Here is a 22,500-nt window from a genome sequence, read left to right as displayed (position 1 = left end):
GACTCCAGCACGTCGTATGTGAAACCGCGGCGATAGCCACCGCCACAGCCCGCGGGATTAAGCAAGAACGGACCGCACTGCTGCTGAACGGCGGTCAGGGTAGAGGGAGGCCAGAGAGATAGATTGACCTCGCGGTGCGGTGCGGTGCGGCGCAGCGGCAACGCAGAACGGTTTGTTGGCTGCGCTTGGTTTGGCTTGGCTTTTGAAGACTTTTGCTCCGCGGGAATGTCGATGAGCTCCAGCTCGCTCAGCTCCAGCTCGCTGCGCTGCCCTAACCCTGAAGCCGAACGTCCGGAGTCCGGCGGGGGCCGGGGGGGCTGCGCGACTGGCTAAGCTCGTGCAAGAGAGATGGCCGCGATCGAAAAGTGGAAATGACAGAGAGAGGCAACGAAAATCAAGTCACGATTTTCCCCCCGCGCTCGCGCGCGCGCGCTCTCGCTCCGCACACCTCTCAGGTGCTGCTGCGACTGCTGCTGGGGTTGGCCTTCCCCCCGTACCGCTCCCGCTCCTATATACCAGACTTTAGCCTCATCTCGGGCCGATGGCATCTCGCGCGCGGTGGCCGACAGTGAAGGCAGCATAGGAAGCATAAAATCTTTACGCGTCGCACCGCGCACACACATAAATGCCGTTGGCCAGTTGGTGGAAGGGAAGGGGGGTTGGTCGGTTGCCACTCTAAAGTTTTATCACCTTTTAGTCCTCGTCCACAGAGCAGCAGAGAGTGAGAGAGAAGCATAATGCAACGAGTGCGAGTCTCACGCGCAACGCGCCATACGCAGACAAATGCAACACATATACTACCCCCCACCACCCCCTTTTCTTTACCATGATCTGGCCATTGTTTGCCGAGTACGTACGAGATTCGAGTCTCGTGAGAGCATAATTCGATCAGCCAACATCGATCACCCCAAAACGGTCAGTGCGATCATCAGCAATCGGTGGTGACCGGGCGGACACAATGTAAAGCCACCCTGTGTGCCATCGTCCTCATAAACCAGCAAGCGTTGGAAACAGAGCACACATGGATGGCTCATCTTGGCGCCATGCGAGGGCTGATAAGCGCTCTCGAAACGCGCGCGAGGCCCTAATCTTTGCCTCGTTTCCGAACTGCGTTTTTTCGTTTGTTCCGCTTCGGGTTGGGGCTTTGAACCCTCTCGCGCATCCCGCCTGGCCAAACCTCTTCCTTATCTGTTCACGTTCACGCCGGGATTGATAGCGAAAGCGAATCTCGTTGGCGATTGCCACAATTCGAGTCGCAGACTCTCAGAACCCAGACTGTAAAGCGTTTTCTCGGCGCCATTCTCGCCTGAAGAGTGTTTGGTGAGATAAAATTAGCGACAGCGATCGCATCACCATCTTCTCCAGTCCACCGAAGCGAAGGGATGCGCTTGTCGCACCCTATTCTTAGCCCGTTTTAAGTGCTCATTGTAAAATGGGCAAAAATCGTTAAATGATCGTTCGAACCGTGTCCGGGAGGAGGCACTACTTTACGACCCGTTAAAGGTGACGATGGTCATCCCGCACCCACCATCGTATCCCTCTTTCTCTCTCTCTCGAGAGAGGAGGCAGATCATTAAAGTCACCTCAACGCGCAGCTCCTCACAGCCTACTAGCACCACAACCGTCGTCCCTGGCCGTAACTCCATCGCGATCATTATCGCAGCAGCGCCAGTCATCGAAACGACGGCGATGACGCCGATGACGACAACAAAGTAATAGAAGAGGAACAGCCTGGGTTGGTGGACGGGCGGTATTTTCCTAACTTTTCTCCTCCCAAGGCTTCCCTATTTTTTTGTTTATTACCATAGGCCGGTTGACAACGGCCCTACGGCGGCATAGTGAGGCCTCCAACCCTTGCTCGTTCGCTTGCTAGATCGCGAAACTATTTTTATCAGCGCGCGCAGTACTACGGCAACGTCGTCGTCGCCAACGCCGGGGTGCGTCATGTGGTTCCACAATAGCTCGCGCACTGCTCTGCCACCTGTCGTCACCGTTGGTGCGCATTGTGCGTGCATGTGTGTGCGATTTTAGGGAAATTGAATGCATTTTTGGTTGGTTCGTGTTTTGCTGGAAATGTGCACTTTTGCGGTCCCTCGTAAGTTCTGGTTGCTGCTCTCGTCTCTCGACTGCAGGTGGTGGTGCACGAGCGAGCTCCCAAGAGATAGAGAGAGAGAGAGAGAGAGAGAGAGAGAGAGAGAGAGAGAGAGTTCAGCTGCCCCAGGAGAGGTGTCACACACAATCTATTCGGTGTTCCGGTTGGCCGATTGCGGAGTGGAGTATTTGCAGGAAAGCAAGGTACCTTCGAGGCGCATACGGGGATGCAGCCAGCAATACAATTCGGTTGAGGAGTTGTTAAAAACACTTCTTTATTCTCGTTTGTTTGAACTTTTAACGCAGCAACGCAGCCAGCAACATCATTTAACACCCAATGGTTGCTTCGTTAAATGATTTGCTGCTGCGTTGCGTAGCGCTTCTCGCACACAAAAAAAAAGGACACCGGATCCCCTTTGCCCTTATCGTTTGCAGTTTCACGACAAACCCACTGATGGGGTTACCATTGCTGGAGCAATAAAACTACCTTATTTTTTTTGTCTTTCACTTTTCGACCTCTGAAAATGGGTGCGAAAGGCGCATAACTGGTGCCTAGCGCTCGCTAAATGTGATTATCAAATATGAAGGAGAGGCCACACCGAACCGAAAAAAGGACGAAAAAATAAAAACGATGAAAACAAAGCACCTGGAACTTCTCCTCTCTGCCTTCCACGGGCCATCAGTTGTGCTATCTCGTGCCGCCAATCAGTTGACATGTGGGGCGTGTGTGAATCGGGTCGTGGCCGCGATAATCCAAGATTTACTACTTCTGAAGTACCAGGCAGTGTCATAAAACCTCCTCCCGGGCACCCGGGGTAAGTGATCTTCCTCTCTGCGACCTGTGGCACTTTTTCAAATTAAAAACTGTATCACTGTGACCCCGCGTCACGAGCGCAGGGAGGCCACTCTCGAAAGGACATCTCGGTGGCTTCGTCGTGACCGGCAGCTGTCCGGCTGGCCTGTCGAGAAGTTTGTGTCCTCTCTCTCTCTCTCGCTCTCCCTCCCTCTCTTGGTTGTGGTCGAAATGGCCACGAGAGAGAAAAAAAAGGTATTTGATAAACTAATTCATTTCTTGCCTAATTTATTAGCATACATCGCGTATGCACCCCTCGCGATGCCATGTGGCCACGAGGCACACCACGGGCTACTACGTCACGTTCACGTTGTGTGTATCCTGCCGATGGCCGTTTTGCGCTGGATGGAGACGGTCCAGTGGCCGTATTCCGATGACTTCAATTTGTTAATTAATCCTAATTTTACGAACTTTTATTATTTTCTGCTTGGCCACGGTGCGCGCGCGTACGCTTACGGTGCGTCTTCTCGCGGAGTTTCCGTTTATCTGGTCATCATACCTCTCCCCGCCCGTATGTGTGTTGGTATCTCAATATCGCGACGACAAAAATGTGACTTTTTTTTTGGACGAAATTTCTTCTCTCAGCTCCCCATATGGTTTTTTCTGCAGTTTATTCGTTTTATTTTTTATCCAACAGCCAGGAACGTTATCACTTGCTCGTGAGTTGATGTTTGTCACACACATCGCACGGCCATATGGTCGCCGATGGTTGCTTGGGTTTTTTTGTTTGCTTCCTTTTTTGTATTGCCGCAAATACCGCAAAGGCACATGAAAGGCCCAGCGAGACCATGGGCTCATTAATTATGGGATTTAATTAAAATAGGAAGAGACTTGGTCTGACTGGTTTCTCTTTCACTTTTTGCCTGCTTATTTTTTGTGTTAAGAAGAAAGTAACACTCTGCATGTTGCAAAGTACTTTAGCTTGCAGGATTTGTGGTTTTCCTTAATTTTTTGTCTCTTCGTCGTTGGAGAATAAAACTTTAGTTTGAATGGTGAAAAAAAAAACTGTGGCTCCATGTTGCTCCTCTGCAAAACCTCGCATAAACTAGCTAATATGCGGTTTTATGATATCGAAACCATTCGGCTGAACGGCTAAAGGACTACTGGAGCGGGAACGGTGCGCCGAAGCTCACACCTTTGGTCGTTTAATTTGAAAACCACGAAACCAATCCACGCTCGTGTCCGTTCTTCCACAACCTCCTAGTACCTCCCCCCACCACCCATCGCCTTGCAGGTCGTGCGTGGCGCTGCACTGCGCCAATAAACAACGGGAGCAATAAATTAAAAATGTGTCAGCTTTTGGGTCCGTTATCAAAATAATTGATCTTGAATTTTCGGGCTTTCTCCGCCCCACCCTACGCTCCTGTGGTAGGTGGCTACGGGAGGCTTCGCACTATTTGCGGCGGCCACCCTTTCTCCCAGTGGACAAGTCAGTTCAGAAGTTTTCTTTTTTTTAATGTTTAGCTCACCTCTCACCTGCTGCCCCACAGAACGGAGCAGTGCTGCCGCTGCGCTCGTGCGCTCTAGTATTTTTATCGACCGTCTGCCAGCGAAAGTGTCGCATTTAGGGGGCCCTGCAGTCAGTTCTGTGGTACTGGGGGCGAGCTAAAGAACGCAGGGGGGGAATTATGAGCACGACTAGTGGCCACAGCCTTATCGATTAGCGTCGAGTGACGGCGGTAAAAAGGGAATTCAATTTTTATTATTTATGAAGTTTGATGATACCTACACGGGTGGAGGGGATTGTATAGTTTCGTTAATCTGCCTTCTGTCGCCCAAAAAACCAACCGAAAGACCCATCGTGGTTGTCCGGTCCGTTCTCATTCCTTGTTCTTTTTTTTACGATCATCTTCTACGCGCACACGCTTTGTAATCGGCGGCGGATGGTGGATGGCATCAGGATCAGTCGCACGTGATCGGCACCGGTCACGGACGGAGCGGAGCGGAGCGCATGCATGTGCATGCCCAGGGATCTGCATGATACTCGTGTTGCGTTAAATTTTGGCGAACGACGAATGGACGACCGGACGGACGAACGGGGTTGATCCATTTCCCTTTTTAACACTTTCCGTTATTTATGGGCAATCGTTAAGGGACACGATATTATTAGTTGCCATCTTTTTTTCCTGTCTTGTACTTTGTTGTTGTAAGTTCACTTTTTTTTAAATTCCTTCCCGTGCCGTCCCGACGTTCGATAAAGGATGGTTGGGATGGGAAGACATTCGCAATAAAATAGTTCCGGAGCATTGGCTCCTCGGTGGCTGCCTGTTTCAATGTTTCAAACTCAGTGTCAAGCCTTTCGCTGGCAGGTAATGTAGTGACCACGATTGCGAAACCGCCATTAACGCCTTTGGCACCGTTTCGAGTGAATTGAGCGCTTAATTAAGATATTATTTTTAATGTCATTCGCAGCAAAGTTACAGTGGAATGTATTTTGGAATAAAATGAAAATACTCATTTCGTTCGCTCGTGCACACCGTTCCACGTTGGAACGGTCTAGCGAGAAGCACAGTACGGTGAGACGGCTTTCAGTTTTCGTGTTGCATTCTTGAATGATGAATAATGAACTTGCGGCGTCGGTGCGGTGAATGTATGAAATAATAATTTTAAATTATGGATCTTTGGAGCATCCTGCAACTAGTAAAGCGATCCTGGGGAAGGGCAAACGCAGTAGCAGCAGCAGCAGCAGCAGCTAAACGTTTCCATTACACACATTCCCCATTGCTTGCTTGGACATTGCTTTGCGATGGACAGGAGGCACCTGATCTCCATTCCGCAACACAATGATAAGGTGCCTGTATGTGTGTCTCAGAGCACAGGAAAGAAAGTATCAAGTGAAAAAGACCGGTGCACCGTTTCGAGGAGGAGCCGTAGTGTCCGGCAACCAACCCCCGTATTCACCGCGTCTCGTGTGTTAATGTGCGAGCAAACGGTCGGTGCGTAAAGGTGACGATGATGAAATATGTTATGCTGCCTGTGGCTTTGGCCATGGGCATGGGAACATGCGAAAAGGAAGGGGCTGGCCGGTACGCTGGCGGACACGACAAGAACCACAATTAATTCGCAAAAAGGCGCACAAGTTCAATGCATAATATTCTGTCTGGATGGAGATGGATATGAATTGCTTGTAATGTGGAATTGGTGCGCGATGTAAGATAAACAGTCGGACGCGACGGGTCAAACGAAAGCAATCTATCAGAAGGCTAGCTCGAAGCTCGGACTTGACCGTCTTGTAGCGGCCCTTCCGTAGCTGATCCATCATTGTACATTGCAAATTCACCATTTGTATCCTTAATCCGGAAAGGGGGTTTCGTTTGTTGTTTTTACTTATGAGCTCAACATGAGAAAGTTTACTTTTTTCTCTTTTTTTTGTTCCTCTTTTGAGTCTCTTGTCCTGCATTGTTGCAAAAAAAGTGCCCTCTGTTAAAAAAGTAAGCGAAATGTTGAGCATTTTTTAAACTGCAAAGAAAATGTAAAAAAGAGCCGGTGGTGGTTTGAACTTGTAAAACATGCGGAACATTCTAGTTTTTTTTTGGTAAGAGATAAGAGAATCTGGATCTGGAACAAACAGAAAATATGTACAAAAAATATTGTTTTAAACAAGGCAACAGAATTGAAGAGAAAGTAATTAATAAACATGAATTAAAATCAATCCGTTGGAATCGAAATGAAAAAATTTAATAAATGTGCTGTAAATAAATAAGAGTGATGCTAAAGGCCTAAAATCTTGCTAATGAGCCATTGATTATTCGTCGTATTATTGATTGGCAATGATTCTCCTACATTGTCTGTCTCAAAGTAAACAGGACTTTTTGCATAAGAAAATTTCTGGGTGTGCTATCTTAATGTAGGTATTTTTTTTTAAAGGTATATCCTTTAGGAACTTGCAGTCTAAATTTCATGCCATTTGGCCCACCGGAAGCAAAGTTATGGCGCATAAGGTGACAGTATGTTTGGGTGGTCGATACAAACCTTATGAACGGCCAAAAAACCAGTATCAAGTTTAGCTTTTAAACTCGGTGAAACGTTTAGCAAATGGATTCAGTAAGTTTGTGGGGCTGATTGTCTATCCAGTGGCAAAGTTTATGAGTAGTATAAGCGTTTCAAAACCGGTCGTGAAGACCCCAACGACAATCTTCATGCCGAGAGAGCACCACCAGAATTATTTTTATGCTAAAAAATCTTGTTTACTTTGCGACAGACCATGCGTTTAATGAGTTTCTATTATCGTTTCATTTGAACGAGTTTTCTTTAAATTCATTAACGTGTCCTATTGATTGATTTGCCCTACATGTCATCCGGTAAAGCGTGGAAACCTATCCCAACCATAATGAAAGAAAATCATCGCGTAAATACGCGTTCTGTGTGGCGTAGTTTTCGTCATGCAAGTGCAACCTTCATACCATCTGTACGTGCTACCGCTGGCTCATTGTCCTCTTGCACGTAAACTCGATCACTCCAACAAACCGCCAGGACACACGTGTCCCCACACTGGACATGGAAAACTCAATCTCTCGTTCATTCATCAACCGTCGCCGTGGTTTCGTCGCGCGATCTCGAGGTCGCCGTGGCAACCGCGTGTCGAGTGTCGTGACTGACAAGGCGCACTGCACTCACTCACTTTCCTTTTTCCCGGCGGTCTGTGATTAAGCTCGACGCAAAAAAAAGAATGGAAAACTATCCACCACCGGGAACTCATTGATAAAACGTCCAATAACCCAGCTCCAGCAACACGGAATGAAGCTAATGACACGGTGCACGGTGACACGACGAACGCCACATCGTGACCCGCGTGTGACCCCCGTGTGGCCACCGAAAAATTTGTGAATGAATTGACACACGCCGCCCACCATCCTCCATCTTCTGGTGGTGTCTGCACATCCGTCTTGCGAGTCTTAATCTTGTTGTTGTGCGGCACATCGCGGGCGGGATTGAGAACACCGGGCACGTAGAGGAGTTTTGGGGGGGGGGGGGAGGGCGGACCTGGTCTGACCTTGAACTACATATTGTGGGCCGCCATTTTCCACAATACTCCGACGGGTGGCGGGCGGCACATGATTGGCCTTCGTGTCGAACGTGCGCCATTGCGGTTTTTCCTGCTTTTCAAAAGCGACCGGACCCCTTTGGTCGTCTCGCACGTGATGAGTCCCCCCCCCCCCTTGGAGTGGAGGGTAAGCGTCCTTGGGAGTCCTTCCCTTTCGCCGCCAAGGGCGGGCGGGAACCCAGTTTTCGTGGTGTTCCTGTTCAGAAATTTAATGAAATCGATGACTCCCAGGAGCGGACGGCGGTCCACCTCCTCGACTCGGGACGTGTCCGTCGAGAGCCACCATCCACCCGCCCCCCGGGGGCAATCATGAATCGTGACGTGTACCGCCACCAACGACGATGACGACGTCGGCCACCACTTCTTATTGTGGTTCATCCGTGTTCTGCATATACATGTGTGTGAGGTGGAAAAGGATGACGTCGTCCGCCCGCCCCCTCCTTCTAGAGCAGATTCTGTCCAGCCAAACCAACAGGAGTGCGGAAGAGAGCCAGGGGAGAGGAAGGTTAAAGATACGTGGACGTGGATCCTCTTCGTGACTAGATTCGGTCTTTTTTTTGCCAGTCCGACAGCTACACAGCTGGTGCAAGGATGGCGCCATTTTCTATAGATGCCGTTCAAGGACACGCAAACACGTCCGTAGATACCTGGCCAAAGTAAGTGACCCCTCGCCAGACCAGACCAGACCAGACCAACAAGAAAACAACGCGCCGATCGCGCCCATGCGTTCTGAGGTGTGTCTGCCCGGCGGTCTAATGCATGCTGCCGCACATATTAACTAAGAAAAGCCAAGAAGGAGCTACCTCGCCGTGACTACTACACACGGCACGCGGCGGTACTACCGATGAGGGGGGTTCCTGGAGTGTTTTTTTGTTGTTGTTGCCGCTTGTTTGGGGTCGTCTGCTGCTGCTGCTGCTCTACTTCCTTCCATTTGTGGCGCACTTAATGTTGTCCCGGGTCGTGGTTTCTTTAGTTCCTCGCGCGAAAACCTGCCGGCCACGCGACGCCAGGCGGTGATGCTCGGTGACGCTTCGGGCACGTTCTAAGAAAGGGGAGGACCCGACGGTCCGCTGCGTGACGTGGACGTGTTGTGGGGGGGGGGGGGGGACGAGCGAGACGTGCGCACACCCGCGGTTGGACCAGGGTCGAGGTCGATGAGAGGTAGTCGATATGATGACGGAAACCTGGTGACTGGTTGCATCCTAATTTTTGTTATAATTCCAATCATGCGCCCCACGTCGCGGTCATAGTCGCGGTCATGGGTTGGCGTACTTAACGTGTGTAACATACAGACACACATACACGCGTCGCTGCACGGTCCCGGACGATCACGTTTGCGCGTCCGAAATCGGAAGTAACGGTAGACTCCCAAGACTGCAACCCAGGGGTGTGTCTGTCGGTCTGTCGAGCAGGATGAAGTTAATTCGTCGGTTTGGTGTGGTTTGAATCCTTAGCAAGCGTCTCAGCAGTACAACCTTAGCAACGGCGTCATAATCCGTTGCTACCTAGATACTGCTTTCTGCGTCATCCAGAGTGTAAATTATTGATCCTCACGAGTGGCACCTCACGAGTTCTTCGATTCGAATAAAAGTCAAACACATACACATGTCTTCGACCTTCCGGTATTTGTTGCATTATCTTTGTCATTAGTTTTGATGGCCACTGATAGGAGGGAGGATTTGGAAAACAGCGGAACAGGAAATCAAACGCAAACGCAAACACAGGGAGAGGGAGCATTGCCGTAAGTCCTATTAAAGCAACCAGCGTGTAGCCTGGGTGATATGGCGAGCGAAGAACGATGTGCGCCATCAACTGCACACGGTAGCGTAGTTCCAACTGGCTAGAGATGGCAACCCGGACCCGGATGGGCCAGGCTGTAGTAAATGTCCTTCGCGCTGTATTGGCATCCCTTTTTGCAGCCGCCTCCGACTCCAATGCCAACTTTTCCTTAGCCCTTTCCCCCCCTGGCCCTTGGCAGCATTCGATGAGGAATTGGGTGCAGCCAGCTGGAAAGGAAGTTTTACGTCCACGAATCCTCCTGCCCCGCCTTCGGCCATCAGCCCGTTAGCCAGCCAGCCCGCCCACCAGCCACCAAATAGCGGAGCACGTGAGCGAGGTATACGCCCGTGCACACGCCGTGGTTTGCATACTAATGGACCTAATCTAATCAAACCTCCGCTGCTGCTGCTGCTGCTGATGCTGCTACCTGCTCCGATGGAATGCGGCGGCGCAGGCGTTGGCAAGGCACCGTGCCTGCCAGCCAGCATGCCAGCATGCCATGAGGAAGTTCGTTCGTCTCGGACCAGAATGATGAGATCGAAGAAGGCGAGGCAATGCGAGGCAATTCCTGATACTGACGGAGAGCCGCACGCTACCTGGTGGTGGTGGTGGTGATGGGTGGCCAGGCTGGTTCCGGACCAAACACCAGGATCTGGCTGTCGAACGAGTGGTGATGGTGGTGGTCATGCGCATTTCTGGAAGGCAGAAGCCCACCGCCAGGCGGACGAGTCTACCAAAGTGACAAACCTTGGGCAACCCCGCACCACAGCCACTGCCACTACCACTGCCAGTGGCCTGGTTGGTCAGCCTAGTGAGCAGCCTCCGCCGCGAGTGAGTGCTCGGTGTTCACAGGAATGTCCTGCTCCGTTCGTGAGCGAACGAGTGCGAGAGTTTGGAGCCATCTAGCCATCCCGAGTTGATCCAAGCGGTGGATGCATCTTCAGCTGCCACCGGTTTTGTGAGTGGCTTCCACTTCGACGGCGCTCGAGCATGTTATCGTTATCATGTGCACCACGTACTGCCGTTGGTCGTGGTGGTGTGATGGTCTACCTCGTCTCGTCGGGCTTTGTACTTTCGAAGGTGGTTTCTCTCGCGCGTTCGTTCACTCGAGCGACGATTGGCTGGAAGCGAAGCGAAGTGGTTCCCAGATACACACATTCTGTTTTCTCTCCGCAAGCTACGACCACGGCGACGCAGACGACGCTGACGACAAAGAACAAACAATAGGAGTGTAGAGCGAGTCTCGTTATCTTCCTGCCTGACGGGAGACCCATCCAGACAGGGACCGGTTTTGATTACAACGCGGATTCGGCGATTCGATTTTAATTAGCCACAGAAGGCTGTGACGGAAAAGAAGTGTTGAGCTGTGTGCTTTCGAACGAACATCATCTTAGTAAACACTGCGCATCAAAGCGACATAACGCATAAAGTGCGCGTGGCGGTGCGGTGTTGGTCGCACATCATTCCGATCCGATTTTGCTCTCTTTTTGTTCGTCTTAATTCCTCCCGCGGAGTGTCTCGGTTCTTTCGGTACGCGATTCGCGCGCGCCAAACAGGTGGTTGGAGAAGAGTGTATTCGCTGACTACCGTGCATTGAATGCCATCCCGGCGAGGTGTGTAAGGAATTGCTGGCGCAATTGAACGATTTTTCGCGCCCCATTCAGTCGCGCGGTCGCGGTTCTATTCAATTAGCCAATCGACGGACGCTGCAGAACGGGTAGAAGGGGGGGACGCGTTGACAAGAGAGTGCATCTGAAAGCGATTGCTCGTTTGTGTGCGGTGGTCCTCTCAAACTCGTTCGTGGTGCATCATCATGTGGGGGTACGGAATTTACGGCTACGACATGGCGTACGCGGCCACCAGTAAGTATTCCCAGCTCCGGTGCAGTCGTATGCCCTGTAAAAAACCGCGGAAACGGCGAACCGTTGATTCCGTTGGCGCGCGGTGTCTCTCTAATGTGCGGTATCCGGCGCGTTTGATGTGACAGCAACCGTCCAGAGCGGAGCCGGGTGCTGTGTGAAAATGATTTCGATTTGTTTATGTTCCGCTCGATGGTCGGGCGACAGTTCAATCTGATTTTCGTGTTCGCGAGAGTGGCACCAGGAAACGGTCGGCTTGCGGAATGGCAAAAGCGGAATCGTTTTCTATCACTCTGCCTTTCCCGACGTACTAGATGTAGCAGTAGGCGGTTTGCTTTTAATTTTCCACCCTTACTCACTGTGTCTCACCATTTCTTTTCTCCTCTTTTCTTGCAGTGGCTGACCCCAATCAAGTGGTCGCACAACAGAAGCGTCGCGTCTCTACTTCTGTGGGGTAAGTGTGGTTTCACCTTCGCTATGTTAATTTGTTATATTATTAGCCAAGTTTTCCTCGCCCCCCCCCGGGGCCAGAGCTGGCCACAATGGCCAAAGATCAAATGACTTTTTATTGCAAGAAAAAGGAAAAGTCGAAACTCAATACTGTCCCCTGTACTGGAGGGGCGCAACTTATGCTCCAAATTCAATATGCCAAGTAATAGCCCCAAGATGAATCTAATCTATTCCGTACCCTCATCCGTATCCGCACCCAGTTCTACAAACTTATTCGCAAAAGTTGCTCGTTTCGGGCATGCTGTTCCATGGCCCCTTGTGTGAGTATAGGTATGTGGCTGGCGAACTTACGTTCACTGTCTGGCATGCTCGAACGAACACCGACGAGGGCCCCTTTCAGGCAGGAGCACCGGTCTTAGGCTGTGTCTTGCCCACAGCATCGCTACCCCCCGCGCTAGTGGCAAATAAAATCAATAAAAATTTAAATAGAATTCAATAGAAAGCACCCAGCCGGCCAGCAGTCTCCCTCAGCATCCGGAATCGGCATTTGACGCCTGGATCTTGGAGTGGTGATGATGATGATGATGGTGGTGGCGGCGGCCTAGGGTGCCTACGGAGGTGCCGGTGGTTGCATTCTCCAGGAGTTGGGAGAAATACTTCCGCAACAGACAAGTGCAGACACCTGTGGCACAAGCGGCCGAGAGGGTACGGGAGGTGAAGGTGATTTCCATTTTCTTACATTATTTTCCACCCCGCTCGCTCGCCACAAGAACATGCAAACGATTTCGAACGAGGGATCGCAGAGATGCGCTCGTCGGAGAAGGAGGCCCCTTGTCCGCTCCCTTTTTGCAGAAGCATTGGAATCGCATTCTGATTGTGTTGTACAACAGAGGACAGGCGTGAACGAACCGAGCCAATGTGGGGAGGATGTGGGAATCGTCTTTTATAGCCCAGCAGTTGACTTTGCATTTTGCGCAGTCAAAAGTTTACTGCGAGGGATAGCGCGACGAGTGTCTTTAATGTTTCCTTCCACCCGGGGGGGGTCATGGGAGAATGTTCCGTTTCCTCCCACCGGGGCCGGGTATGTTATGATGCTGTTTCCTTGCAGTTCGTTGTCTTTTTTCATAACTTGCCCCGCGGAACTACTTGCACTACTGTTTGATGCTACCGAGCTGCCAGATGGTCTTGTGGGGTAGGAGAATGCAATGTACGTTTGCCACAAACAGCTTGTTCCAATTGCACTATCGTCGGCAAGCGAAATGCTTTTCATTGATCGGTTTCCGTCGGTATGTTGGGTGTTCATGACATGTTTGATCAAAACTTTTGTACAATTTAATTTTCTTTATGAAGGATAGAAGGATGATCTTAAACATCTTATCAGTTGAATTTATTATGCTCCCTTAAATGCTTAAATGCTCCCTTTTGGTATCATAACTGGGCGCCTCCATGAAGCAGCATTCGCAGTCGAAAAAAAAACCGAAAGAAGAAAAAAGTCTCATCTTCTCTCTCTCTCTCTCTGCTCAGAAAACTATTTTTATAGATTTTCATTTTTGATCGCCATATCCGCGGGTTCCTCTTCCCCTAAACTCCTGACTCGCTGCCTTGCTTTCTGTTTCAGAATCCCCAACGAAAGCAAACCACCGTTAACCCACGTGTGCTTACAGTTGCAGTTCCACTCGACTGCCGTAGGTCCGGGGGAAGAAAATTGGATCCCAAAATCGCATGTTGCTCACGAAGAAACCAATTTGAGTGTAGTCTTCACGCGCGGACTCGTTTACGTTGAATCGAAATCTTGTCAGTAAACCAAGCGCAAAAGTGACAGAACGACCAAACGGACCAAATCCCCTCGCCCGGATTATCGATACGGATTTTCAGCACCTGCCAAAATAGTGTTGCCTCAAATGCGAGGGGCGGTCGAGCATCAACTACTACCGCTACCCGCACTACTATCAGCCAGCACCGTGGCCTTGTTTCTCTTGATTTGAGGGTTAAACCAAAGATTTTCTCGGAGTTTTCCCCCCATTATCCCCCCCCCCCCCCCCTCCAAACCACTTCACTTATGTGTGCCACTTGAAGTAAATCCTCGTGTTGTGTTGTGGATGCTCCTCCTGGCTGCCAGTGATCACTGTTGCGGGAATGAGGTGGAGTGTGAGTGGCAGAAGCAAATCGAAAAAACCGGACGAACACAAACCGACGACTCCGTTTGGTCATAAACACAGGCACACAGGGAGAGAGGGAGGGAGATAGAGAGAGAGAGAGCCCGGGGGGGTGAATGGTCGTCGTCCTGTTGTGAAAATGAAATGAAATGCCAGCAGTTGTTACCAGCAGAGAGCAAGTACTCTGGCAACCATCTTCCAGCAACCGAGTCCAAGATCTGAGACGTCGGCGGAGTCGCTGGTGGAGGTCTTATCGTCGTCGTGGCTTGGCCGATGTGGTTGTGGCTTGTTTCGTCCGTTCTGGGGGGGCACATTGAAGGAGGATGAGGGCAATAGTGCAAAGTCAGCACTCAGGCGACGACATTTGTTCTGGGCCATGGCCCATAGGTGCCATCTTGATCTCTATCACCAGCTCTCTCTCTCTCTCTCTCTCTCTCTCTCTCTCTCTCTCTCTCTCTCTCTCTCTCTTTCTGTCTGTCTCCTTGCTCATCGCACTCTCGTCTGCTCTGTCATCCTCACCGGGTCTCGAATCGTCGACGCTATCTGCTGCGCTATCCCATAGCTGGGTAAGCTTATGGTGATAATGCTATAGTTTACGCGCGCGCGCTCGGCACCATCACCGCTAGAGAGCGGTAGCGGGTGTCCTGAACGGCTGACCATTCCATGCCACGTCACACCACGCCACACCACATTCGGCCCCACCTACGTCATTCAGCACAACCCCCGGGGCGGGTGGTTCTTTTGGGGGTTGTAAGAGATTGGCGGCAGTGTTGGTGGTGGTGGTGTTGAGCGGTTGAGCTATTACTCCGACCGGTGGACGACCACGCTTTCGTTTTTTGCCATTACCGTTCTGTTTTGTCGTTGTTTTTATTTCGAAGGTAATAACGATTCTTTGTCTTTATGCGCCTTGTTCCTCCACGCTTGTTCTCCGTCCTCCACAGGACGACGATGAGTCTCTTGCATTCCTGCTCTTACATTGGCAGGACCAATTCAACCCCAAGGGTGGTGTGGTGCTTTGGGTGGCTTTGGTGGACGACGACTGTCATATCGCTGGCTCCGCTTTACTACTACTACTGCTGCGCTGGTGTTGGGGATGATGGTGCAAAGGGTGCCAAAGGGTCAGCACCAGCACCGCAGCAAACGAGACCGGGGACAGGTTTGTTACTGCCAAGGATGGTGATGATAAGTGGGCTTGGGTAGCAGTGTTGTTGGGCTGTGGAGTGGATTCCATGTTTCTATTACCTTGCTTTTCTTTATCTCTAGCATCTAATCTAGCTTGGCCAAGTTTCATCCTTTCTAGGGGACTTGGAAGGAAGATTTTTTGTCAATTTTTCGTAAAGCCTTCCTCTTTCCTGTTGTGAAAGGATATTGCGATTGATTGAAATGGTGTAACTGTTGTTGGTGATGAGTTAGAAAGGATGCTTCTATTTACTAGTTACAACCAACCACAAAACAATGCTACCAATTTTCTGATTTCTACACATTTCCAAACCCACAGATGCCACTTCTTGTCTGTGGTAGTAACAAAGCTGTCTCAACAGCAGCGCGCATCGGTAGAGGTGAAACACGGCAGCAGTCTACCGCGCGCATCATGCCTGCCGGTTCGCTCGGTTGTTCTTTTTGGGAAAGTCTTTATTCCTTTTTTTTTTGTTTCGTTTCCTTCCATTTCGGTGTTGCTCACCTTTCGTATCATTCCGCGGTTCCTCGTGTCCCGTTGTTGAATTGCTGAAGGAACGGCGGTTCCCCCCCTCCAAAAAAAAAAACACGGCGTGCACCACATGTTACGGTCGTTGTCGTCGTCGTCGTGGACGTCGTGGTCGTCGTACTTTGCTCACCAAGGGCCTCCACTGCGCATGTCCTTCGTTGGTGTGTGGCGGGCACAGAGAATCGCGTCCTGGGATCGTCGCGGAACGTATGCTCACCGTCAGGACACTCGTTCTCACCTTAAGCGTTGTTATCGCCTTTCACCTTTCACCGCTGGCGCTCTCAGCCAGCCAGCCAGCCAGCCAGCCATCCAGCGGGATCCAAGCGGGGTTGGTTGTGTTTTCTCTCTCACTCTCTCTCGGAAAAGAGTTGGGCCGATCCTGCCGCCTGCCAGCTGGTCTGCTAGTCGAGCAAAAGGATATCTGGTTCTCTTCACTTTGCTCTCTTTCTCTTCATGCATCTCTCTGCTACGCACTTTCTCTCGCTCTCTCTCGCTCTCGCGATGGGGAACTCAAATGTGGATTATTATTATTGGAATTGCAAACAAAAAATACATATTTTCCAACTCGTCACTAGCGCGCACTCCCCCTTTCCGTGAAGCAACGGTTGCTCCCTCCCATTCGGAGGGTTTGGCTGGCTGGCAGACAGTGGCAGGACAGAAGGGAAGATACCGGCACCAGCAACGACACCAACACTGACGCCGGCACACCAACGTGGCCAAACACAGGACGAAAAGGTGAAGTTACTCATACACCGCAATGGCGTCTCCCTCCCGCCCAAGTTTCTCTGATGATGGCGGTGATGATGATGATGATGATGATGATGGGTCGTTGGTGGTGTGGTGATGACGACGGTGAAGGTGGCCGTGTGTTTTCACCCGCGAACGGGGAAAATATTTTGGCAGCTGGAGTGCGCTGCTGCACCGAGCATTTTCTCGTGTGAGTAGGTTTTGAGCGGTGTAGAGGAACCACGAAGAGGATGCACTCTCTCTCTATGTCCTTGTGTGTGGCTTTTGCTTCCAATTGTTCCACGATTAAAATGCTCGATTTGATGCGAAGGATTTCAAAGGCAGTTGGCAAGGTTTGTAGGTTCGGGTTGTAAATGGTGCAGCTGTTATATTTCTGTTAAATTAAGAAAACGGCATGCTCTAATGTCAAATGTGCGAATAATTCTTGGGTTTATGCTGGACGCTTGATTGAACTATTTTATTGGTAACTAATTCCATTTTAATTTGTTACAATTGTTACAATCGCTTACAATACTGTTATAAACTATTTCGATCATCTAATGCCTCGATTAATTTCATGTTTAAAAATAGCTATAGGAATAACTTTTTTTTAAATATTCTTATATGATTTTGAGATTTTTTATACTTTCATATTCATTCATATTTCATATTTTAACTTTATTCGATTGTCTTGTACCAAACAACAAAAAAAAAACCTCCTAATATCCGTTTCATGATCTGCTAATGCTCTTATCTGTGATGCAAATCCCGGCCTTTCTTTTCTCAACTTGACACGTTTAAAGTTTACGCCACAGCGGGAAAAATCAAATCCTATCATAAACTGCGCTAATGCGCCCAAAGAATGGGAGACTTCAACCGTGCAGAGTAGGGGGCGTCCTTGCGATTGTGTGAAGCGCGCGCGTGCCCTCTTCCGAGGGGTGCTCTGTGTGAAATTAGGTCGATAAAAAGGGGGAGATTCGAGTGCAGTAGTGCCACCGTAACAGCAGGAGCCGAGGCAAGAGCATACGGTTTTAAAGTAATCCTGCGCTGCGGGATGCCTATTATAATGTACTTTTCCCGCGAACAAGGAACACATTCAATCTGTCTAACACGCTCCTCCTGGGAGTCCTTGTAATCATTCTCCTGGGGCATGTAATATCAATCAGATGCAGCTTCGCTCGTAGCTGGCTGCGACCAGCGGGGAGGCACATACCAACCACATATGCGAACGTGTACCTCCCACTTCTTGTTCAACCGTACACAGTACGCCAGAGCTTCATTAGAAAATCGTTATGTTCGAGTCGTATTGCTTTTGTCGCTGGTGGATAGAATCATATAGCGCTTCGTACGCGCGCGACGCTACATTACACCGCTTAGCCTGTCGCATTCCACGGATTTACGACTTCATGCTCCTCCAATCGAGGAGGGGGGGGGGGGGGAGTGCCATTTTGTGCTGGGTGAAACTGCGTAAAGCGATGCTTTTAAGTGTTCTACATTCCTTTGCACCAGCCATCTAGCAGCGCACGGATATGTAGTTGACTCTTGGGAACGATTTGATTAGAATAATTTTCTTACTCTCCATCAAATCACTTACTCTACTGCTCGCTACGGCTACATGGCACTGGTGGTGGCTGGTTGAGAGAGCTACGCATATAAAAGAAATGCGTCACCACCGGGAGAAAGGGATAAAGACACGCGGCACAGAGCACTGAGCGCATTGAATATGCAGTAGCTAGACACAGCGAGTGCCGTTGATTGTGCGGTTTGACCAATCCAATTGGCACACAACAAGTTTCTCGTTCGCTGCTTCACTGTCAACCATAATTTTTGGTCAAAGATGGTCACTAAAGTAAATAGTTGGATGCTGCTGGTTTCTTAGACATGCCGTCGCCTTCGAAACTGGTTATCGCTACTGCTGATGCTGCTGCGGTGCCATTAAATGTTAGCAGAAACTAGCGAACGACTGCCGCAGCCTGATGCTGCGCCAATGTGTGCGTAATAGGTTTTTTATTGATATTAAGCACAGATATTAAGCATTGATATTGACACAAAGTCATTTCTAAATGCCACAGCAATTTTAAAAATCGATCTAAAATGCAAACTAACAAGCAGTAAATCGAATGTTCCACTAGAGATAATTGCCTCTCATGAAGCCATATTGATGCCATTGTAATAAACGGTTCGTTTAATGCATAACAAAACACACATCATGACACCCAATGGTGCAAAAAGGCCAGAACCATTAGCCACAGGGACCAGCGCACCAGTGTGTATCGCGCAGCGCCCACGTCTATTTGCTTAAACAGACGGAGAATCATCATGAGTTAGTTTCCACAGCGAATCAATCATCACGCCTGTCAATCGATGATGCGTTTGCCGGTGCTGTCTGGTCCTCTTTCTTCTTTGACCATATCATAGGCATATGATGGCACCACCATCGCCACTCCATCACGGCCAGCTATCCGGATATCCAATATTAGACTAGGATGGATGGTTGGTGCTTGGCGCTTGGAAAGTTACACCTGGTGGACCATATGTTGCGCGCTCCGTGCTGCCATGCTAGAGGGAGGGGTCGCAGCGTGTTCTAGCTGCGTCATGATGTTGCTGAACCGTGGGTGTCATTGAGACCACCACGGTCTAGCGTCGCGATTACCACCACCACCACCACCAAGCGTGTGGTGCTCCCGTTGTATGGCCGTTTGCTGAGCATTTAGCTCTAATCTTAACAAGCAATCGAACACCACTAGGCCCAGGTTACGGTGTGCTCCCGGTGTCCCGCGGGAGGGGGTGGAAAGCGTATGGAAAGCTAATTGTTCGTTCCCTTCAAACCGACCATCCAGCCGCTCCGGTGCTCGTTCGCTGTATCCGCGCCGTTGTAATGAAGACCTCTAATCGAAAGCTTCGGCAGGTTCTGGGGGCGGCCCGGTCTCCGGTCGATAAACGCGTGCGTTATTGACGGGGCGGCGCGCATATTCTACCAGCTTCCTCCCCGGTACCAACCAATGTGAGGGGGACGACGTTTGGGTTGTCTATCAATTAATCATATTTTTCCAAAAATGAAAAAAGAAAGAAAAATGGGAAAATTGGAATCCCAAGACACTCTCCTGGTCTGTCAGTTGCTGTTAAATATTGTGGCGCGCGCGCGCTGGTTGCTCTGGCCAACAATCTGCTACAAACTCTGGAACCTCCCGTACCGGTTCCGCACACCCTCTCGAGCACCCTTCTGGAGCTCATTTGAAAACATTAAACGGTGTAATCGATTGTTATTAATGAAGCATAGCCTGCCAGCTTGCTTGCCTGCCGACCGGGTGGTGTAATACGATCCCCAGTGGCAGTCGATTTTGTGTGGCCGCTTGGATTCGGTGTGAGGGCGATGTGTCCTGGGCATGTAACGGTGTACGCCGTGCGATTGAAATCGATGTAGGTGCACAATCGACAGCAACTGACAGGGAGAGAGACCGGGGCGAGTGAGAGGGTGGCAGGCATTCCAATATATCAACGGGATGGTTCTTCTCCTTCGTTGTCCCGATGTTCCGGTATAGGATCCGGAATAAGTTGGAGGAGAACGAGACGTATGGGTCTGAGTTGTGAGTAGTAAAGAAGGGAGTTTAGGGGGGGTTCTAACATATCGAGGCTAATTTTTTTCTTCTTCCTCCACCTCCTCCACCTCTTACTTCTCCACCTTCACTGTTGGCCGTTTTTTCCGGTTTGCGCCATGATTGATAGAGTTCTGGATGGGCTCGTTCGGTTTCGTATCCATCATGTTTTTGGGCGCCACCCAAATCGTCTTGCATCGACATCGGCCGTCGTCATGCTTTTTTGGTGTCGAGCGTCACCACCGTCTTCGTACTGGCAAGTCCCCTGGCCGGGCCCAGCAAGTGTACTGGCTTGAGCTTCTTAAACACCATTCCCGGTAGCACCCGGAACCGATTGTCAAGAATTTGAAGGCCCAACCCGCGATTTATGCGTACGCTGAAGCGAATCCTTTCTTTTACCTCTTCAAATCGTAGCTAGATTCCTTAGGTTTTGCTTCTCACCTAAGAAGCACCTTCTTTTCGACCACTTCCGATCCTGGGACGCATAACGAGGACTCAGAGCTGCATCGCAAGTCGAAGAAGAAGCGGAAGGCGCGAGTGTGTCTTCGATACGCGCGCCACTTGGATTGCGTATGTCGGTGTCAAAATGGGTGAAGAAAATAGCTGCATAATTAAGTTGCGTATAAATTGCGTACATACGTACCTCCGCCGGTCCAATCCAATCTTCGCTTGCCACCCCTTTTTGGGAGGGTGCGTAAGGTCCGTCCGGTAGGTCTACTAATCGGTACCCGCTCGGAGGATTCGCTCCGGTACCAGACCAGACCTCACAGCAGTGCGAAGCTCTCTGTGTGCGCCTTGCTGGCTGTGCACGGCTTAATGATTGAGCACCTCGGGACGTGCTGCTGTTGTGTCTAGGAGTTGACCCCGAAATCCCTGCCTTTTGGGGCGTGCCCCCCCCCCCTCTTCGATGGACTCTGTGTGGTGGGGCGAATCTTCGCTACTTTCGAAGGCTCTCGTCGGCCCGGACCGGAACCCGGAAAGGTGTAGTTGATAGGTTTGAGTGATTGATAATGCTCGATGCTCGATGTGTTGCGTTGGGTGGCGGGCTCCGCTGGATTGTGTGGATGGTCGATTGACAGTGGTGGTCGGCCTTTAATCCAATCCCGATGCCCGATGCCAATAGTTTCCTAAATGCTTTGGAAGTCAATCATCGCCAGCAGCAGCAGCAGCAGCAGCGGGAGAAGGATTTTGATGACTGCTTTCGAGCGATAAATTAGAGTCAGCAACACATGGTCCCGTGGCGGTGGGTTGGTAGCGATGGATGGATTGCGCATATCCCATTTTCGCCTCCGCCGTGCTCCAATTCCTTTTTGCGCCACGTTGATGGATATTCCTCGACAGGGCAGCATATCCCTTTTTTTGGGGGTTGGGGGAGATTGAAATATGGTTCGGTAATTAGCAAACAGCAGCGCTCATTTGTTCCTTAGCATTTAGTTGGCCCACAGAATAATATCTTTGAAAAATGTACATCTCCCGTGAACGGAAATGTAGCAAGCAAGGGAACCAAATCCTGGAAGGCAGAACTGTCCGTAATATGATCATCTTTACGAACAGGTCGCGCTGGCAGGGCTTCGGTAATAATGCGGGCTGCTTGCCCCACGCCAAGGATATTCAATATCCGTGTCGCGCCGTCTACAGCGTGGGCCTACCGATGGAACGGCTTTCGTTTCGATTCCGTTTTTCACATCCGATTACGCACCCAGCTCCCGGTGCGCCAGCATGATGATGATGATGATGATGATGATGTGCTCGCGCGAGATCTTTTCCTGGAAAAGGCGCCGGTTGTGTGGTTCTTCACTTCCTCTCCCAGTACGGAAGGCAGGATGCTTCCAAGTAAACAATCGATCCAATAATCACTTCGGGCCATCTTCAGAGCGCGCTCCCTCGGGGAAGCCTGGGAGAGGATCTCGGGAACGTCGCGAACCATCCGTTCACACACATGTGATGAGCCTTTTTCCCCGTTGTGTATCCGTTTCGTGGCCGTTGTCGTCGTCATCGTCGCCGTCGTTGTTTTCCGGTTGCACGTTGCAGGTTCGCGTTGATTATTCCGGTTCGAATTTTTGGCGCCGATCAGAGTCCATTGTGTTGCCAGCGGTGGGGAGACACTTTTTTTTGTGGGATGATGGTGGCCAAAAGGAAGGACGAAAGATCCGTTTTGTCGTGTGTGACAGTGGTGGAATTGAACGCAGCATCGGTGTCGCTTCCGGTGGGATGTTCCGCGTTAGGCTTTTCCGGTTCCGG

General features: G+C 50.3%; 1 protein-coding gene across 3 annotated transcripts in view; it reads left to right on the top strand.

Moving 5' to 3' along the window:
- LOC126569333 (aryl hydrocarbon receptor nuclear translocator homolog) overlaps window positions 1–22,500 on the top strand; it is a 190,496-nt gene that overhangs the window by 1,087 nt on the left and 166,909 nt on the right. For 2 of the 3 annotated variants that reach the window (XM_050226337.1, XM_050226339.1), the window contains exon 2: window positions 12,023–12,080. The gene's annotated coding sequence lies outside the window, so the exon portion shown is untranslated. Of the gene's footprint in view, window positions 1–11,494; window positions 11,630–12,022; window positions 12,081–22,500 lie in introns of those variants that run through there. The other variant, XM_050226338.1, reaches the window with a different exon arrangement.

This window comes from Anopheles aquasalis, chromosome 2, assembly GCF_943734665.1.
Source record: "Anopheles aquasalis chromosome 2, idAnoAquaMG_Q_19, whole genome shotgun sequence".
Classification (NCBI taxonomy): domain Eukaryota; kingdom Metazoa; phylum Arthropoda; class Insecta; order Diptera; family Culicidae; genus Anopheles; species Anopheles aquasalis.
The sequence above is the reverse complement of the archived record's forward strand: the minus strand, read 5'-3'. Positions and strand labels throughout refer to the sequence as shown.